Raw genomic sequence first — 6,000 nt, 5'->3', positions numbered from 1 at the left:
AGAGAGTGGGCTGCACTCACACACACACACACACACACACACACACAGACCTTGCAGATCGCTGTGAAAACAGCGCTGCAAGGCAAAAGCAAGGTGATTAGTAGGTGAACACAGCGGTTGCTAAATTAGCCTTGGAAAAGAACATTGAAGCAAATCGCTATCTCAACTGGCCCTCAGTCAGCAAACAGCGTCCTGTCACTAACTGAATTCACAGCAGAGTGAGCGCAAAATGGCGTCAGCGACTTTTAAACTGCAGCATGATATCATTTCAGCAGCCAATCACAGCCTTGCCGGTAGTTACATGCCCACCATGCTGAACAGGATGTGCCCACACTCAGAATCATTCCTCATTGGCTGAATTCGTGCAGTTTGAATCCTGGGAACTTCCGATTCCGGGATCCGATATGCGGCAAGTATCGGATCTCGGTATCGGAATTCCGATACCGCGAGTATCGGCCGATACCCGATACTTGCGGTATCAGAATGCTCAACACTAATCATAATATTAAAATCCAGACAAACATAGAAAAAATGCAGACAAGACATAAAGTGCTAGCGCTTATGATCAACCGTGTTCATAAAAAATGGTTTGATATCACCATGGTCGTCTTCCGAACTGGATGCACCCAGAAAGACACAGGGAGGGAGCAATAATAACCGGGGGGGGGGGGGGGCAAGTAAACAAATTGTTCATAAAACTCCCTGTCGTGCCCCTGTAGTGCTCCCACCCTTACAAGGGCAGTACCCAAGTATGGCCTGCTTAAATTTACCCAAAAATAAGGGGGAATAGTGTAGCCTCCCAAAGCCTATATGACCTCCCAACATGTTTCCCCCTCCTTTCGGGGGGGTTTATAAGGGAGGGATCTTGTTAATGATAAACAAATCGGTCTCTTTCAGTGGCAAGCAGTACTGAAAAATGGGTTTAACTGGTCCGTTAGCGTCCCTGCATAAAGTTCAGTCCTGCAAGAGACCGATTCGGTGGAGATTGACATCCGTCCAATCGAATGATGGGGCCTTCTCGTCTGTTAGTGTCTGAAGAGACAGTTTAGTCATACAATCAGGACCAGGGTGTGCCGGAGCTTCATGCATGTGTCTCTTGTCCAGAGTACGGTAATTGCCTGGCTATTTTACCTGCTCTCTGCCTTTGATTGCTGCCAATTGTAGCTTTGGTTATGAGGTGTGTGCTTGCTCTGTGCTCCCTGTCTGGTATTCTTATCTTTGCTTCTTGACCTAGAATTTGTCTTGACCATCCATTTGCCTAGCCCTTTGTTTTAACCCCTTAGTGACAGAGCCAATTTGGTACTTAATGACCTAGTCAATTTTTACAATTCTGACCACTGTCACTTTATGAGGTTATAACTCTGGAACGCATTAACGGATCCCGCTGATTCTGAGATTCTTTTTTCGTGACATTTTGTACTTCATGTTGGTGGTAACATTTCTTCAATATTACTTACGATTATTTATGAAAAATGGAAATATGGCGAATTTTTAACATTTTGCAATTTTAAAATTTTGAATTTTTATGCTCTTAAATCAGAGAGATATGTCACACAAAATAGTTAAGAAATAACATTTCCCACATCTCTACTTTACATCAGCACAATTTTGGAAACAATTTTTTTTTGTTAGGAAGTTATAAGGGTTAAAAGTTGACCAGCGATTTCTCATTTTTACAACAAAATTTACAAAACCATTTTTTATAGGGACCATCTCACATTTAAAGTCACTTTGAGTGGTGTACATGACAGAAAATACCCAAACTTGACACCATTCTAAAAACTACACCCCTCAAGGTGCTCAAAACCACATTCAAGTAGTTTATTAACCCTTTACGTATTTCACAGGAACTGAAACAATGTGGAAGGAAAAAATGAACATTTGCCTTTTTTTTGCAAACATTTTTTATTTTCACAAGTGTAAAAAGAGAAAATTAACCCCAAAATGTGTTGTGCAATTTCTTCAGAATATGCCGATATGTGGGGGTAAACCACTGTTTGGGCGCATGGCAGGGCTTGGAAAAGAAGGAGCACTATTTGACTTTTTCAATGCAGAATTGGTTGGAATTGAGATTGGACGCCATGTCGCGTTTGGAGAGCCCCTGATGTGCCTAAACAGTAGAAACCCCCCACAAGTGACACCATTTTGGAAACTAGACCCTTTAAGGAACTTGTCTAGATGTGTGGTGAGTAGGGTTGAGCGAAACGGGTCGGCAATTTTCAGAAGTCACCGACTTTTGGCAAAGTCGGGTTTCATGAAACCCGACCCAACCCCTGTGTGGGGTCGGCCATGAAGTCGGCGATCTTCTGAATCTGGAATCGGAATTCCGATACCGATTCCCGATATGTTTAAGATATCGGGAATTGGTATCGGAATTCAGATTTAAGTGTAAAATAAAGAATTAAAATAAAAAATATCGCTATACTTACCCTCTGACGGGCCCTGGTACTAACCGGGAACCTTCCTTCCTTAGAATCAGCCTTCCAGGACCTTGCGGTGACGTTGCGGTGATGTCGCGGCTTGTGATTGGTCGCGCGGCCGCCCATGTGACCGCTCGCGCGACCAGTCCCAAGCCGCGACGTCACCGTGACGTCACTGAAGGTCCTGGAAGGGCTGATTCTTAGGAAGGAAGGCTGCCGGAACGAAGCCGAGGGTGAGTATATTCCTATCAGGTATATATTCACCCTCGGACACGCCCTGCTTCTTTCCGGCAGCCTTCCTTCCTAAGAATCAGCCCTCCCAGGACCTTCGGTGACGTCATGGTGACGTCGCGGCTTGTGATTGGTCGCGCGGCCGCCCATGTGACCGCTCGCGCGACCAATCACAAGCCGCGACGTCACCGTGACGTCACCGAAGGTCCTGGAAGGGCTGATTCTTAGGAAGGAAGGCTGCCGGAACGAAGCCGAGGGTGAGTATATTCCTATTAGGTATATACTCACCCTCGGACACACCCTGCTTCTTTCCGGCAGCCTTCCTTCCTAAGAATCAGCCCTTCCAGGACCTTCGGTGACGTCACGGTGACGTCGCGGCTTCTGATTGGTCGCGCGAGCGGTCACAAGGGCGGCCGCGCGACCAATCACAAGCCGCGACGTCATCGCAAGGTCCTGGAAGGCTGATTCTAAGGAAGGAAGGTTCCCGGTTAGTACCAGGGCCCGTCAGAGGGTAAGTATAGCGATATTTTTTATTTTAATTCTTTATTTTACACTTAAATATGGATCCCAGGGCCTGAAGGAGAGTTTCCGCTCCTTCAGACCCTGGGAACCATTGGAAACCCAATGCACTGCATTGGGTTTCGAGTTTCGGCCGACTCCGACCCCGACTTTTTTATAGGATCGGCCGATTTCACTAGACCCGACTTTTGAAAAAGTCGGGTTTCATGAAACCCGACCCGATCCTATAAAAGTAAAGGTCACTCAACCCTAGTGGTGAGCACTTTAAACCCCCAGGTGCTTCATAAAAAGTTTATAACGTAGAGCCGTGAAAATAAAAAATCATTTTTGAGGGGAAAAAAGGATTTTTTAGCTCGCAATTTTTTATTTTCTCAAAGGTAACAGGAGAAACTGGACCCGAAAATTTGTTGTCCAGTTTGTCCTGAGTATGCTGATACCCCATATGTGGGGGGGACCACTGATTGGGCACACATCGGGGCTCGGAAGGGAAGTAGTGACGTTTTAAAATGCAGACTTTGATGGAATGGTCTGCAGGGGTCATGTTGCATTTGCAGAGCTCCTGATGTACCTAAACAGTAGAAACCCCCCACAATTGACCCCATTTTGGAAGCTAGACCCCCCAAGGAACTTATCTTGATGTGTGGTGAGCACTTTGAACGCCCAAGTGCTTCACAGAAGTTTATAATGCAGAGCCGTGAAAATAAAAAATCCTTTTTTTACCTAAAAAATAATTTTTAGCGCACAATTTTTTATTTTCTCAAGGGTAACGAGAAATTGGACCCCAAAATTTGTTGTCCAGTTTGTCCTGAGTACGCTGATACCCCACATGTGGGGGGACCACTGTTTGGGCACACATCAGGGCTCAGAAGGGAAGTAGTGACGTTTTTTAAAATGCAGACTTTGATGGAATGGTCTGCAGGGGTCATGTTGCATTTGCAGAGCTCCTGATGTACCTAAACAGTAGAAACCCCCCACAAGTGACCCCATTTTGGAAACTAGACCCCCCCAAGAGCTTATCTAGATGTGTGGTGAGCACTATGAACCCCCAACTGCTTCACAGAAGTTTATAATGTAGAGCCTTGAAAATAAAAAAATCATATTTTTTCCACAAAAATGATATTTCACCCCCAAATTTTGACTTTCACAAGGGCAACAGGAGAATTTGAACCCCAAAAGTTGTTACCCAAATTGTCCTGAGTACGCTGATACCCCATGTATGGGGGGACCACTGTTTGGGCACACATCGGGGCTCGGAAGGGAAGTAGTGATGTTTTAAATGCAGACTTTGATGGAATGGCCTGCGGGCGTCATGTTGCATTTGAGGAGCTCCTGACATACCTAAACAGTAGAAACCCCCCACAAGTGACCCTCATTTTGGAAACTAGACCCACCCAAGAGCTTATCTAGATGTGTGGTGAGCACTATGAACCCCAACTGCTTCACAGACGATTATAATGTAGAGCCTTGAAGATAAAAAATCATATTTTTTCCACAAAAATTATATTTCACCCCTAAATTTTGACTTTCACAAGGATAGCAGGAGAATTTGAACCCCAAAAGTTGTTACCCAAATTGTCCTGAGTACGCTGATAACCCATATATGGGGGAGCCACTGTTTGGGCACACATCGGGGCTCGGAAGGGAAGTAGTGACGTTTTAAAATGCAGACTTTGATGGAATGGTCTGCGGGCGTCATGTTGCATTTTCAGAGCCCCTGATGTACCTAAACAGTAGAAACCCCCACAAGTGACCCCATTTTGGAAACTAGACCCCCCCCAAGGAGCTTAACTAGATATGTGGTGAGCATTTTGAAAGCCCAAGTGTTTCACAGAAGTTTAACGCAGAGCCGTGAAAATAAAAAATCATTTTTTTCTACAAAAATTATTTTTTAGCCCCCAATTTTTTTTATTCTTGCAAGGGTAACAGGAGAAACTGGACCCCAAAAGTTGTTGTCCAATTAGTCCTGAGTACGCTGATACCCCAGATGTGGGAGTAAACCACTGTTTGGGCACACGGCAGAGCTCAAAAGGGAGGGAGCACCATTTGACTTTTTGAGCGCAAAATTGGCTGTCGCGTTTGGAGACCCCCTGATGTACCTAAATAGTGGAAACCCCCCAATTCTAACTCCAACCCTAACCCCAACACATCCCTAACTCTAATCCCAACCCGATCCATAATCCTAATCACAATCCTAACCATAACCCTAATCACAACCCTAACCCCAAAACATCCCTAACCCTAATCCCAACCCAAACCATAACCCTAATCAAAACCCTAAGCCCAACACACCCCTAATCCTAATCTCAATGCTAACCTCAAACTTAACCCTAATCCCAACCCTAATTACAATACACCCCTAACCCTAATCCCAACACTAACCTTAACCCTAATCCCAAACCTAACCCTAATGCCAACCCTAACCCTAATGCCAATCCTAACCCCAATCCAAACCCTCATCCCAACCCTAACCCTAATCCCAACTCTAACCATAACTTTAGCCCCAACCCAAACCCTAACCCGAGCCCTAACCCTAGCCCCAACCCTAACCCTAATTAGAAAATGGAAATACATAAATTTTTAATATTTTATTATTTTCTCCTAACTAAGGGGGTGATAAAGTGGGTTTATTTACTATTTTTTTTATTTTGATCACTGTGATAGGATCTATCACAGTGACCAAAATGAAACGAGGAAGAGTCTTCCTCTGCCGGCAGGCAGATCACGGCGGGCGCACTGTGCATGCGCCCGCCATTTTCTTACCAGAGGAAGAAGCCAGCAGCCAGGAGAGGAAGCAGGAGGACCCAGGGACACCGGTAAGTATGACAGGGTC

This window comes from Ranitomeya variabilis, chromosome 5, assembly GCF_051348905.1.
Source record: "Ranitomeya variabilis isolate aRanVar5 chromosome 5, aRanVar5.hap1, whole genome shotgun sequence".
In the NCBI taxonomy this organism is placed as follows: domain Eukaryota; kingdom Metazoa; phylum Chordata; class Amphibia; order Anura; family Dendrobatidae; genus Ranitomeya; species Ranitomeya variabilis.
The sequence above is the reverse complement of the archived record's forward strand: the minus strand, read 5'-3'. Positions refer to the sequence as shown.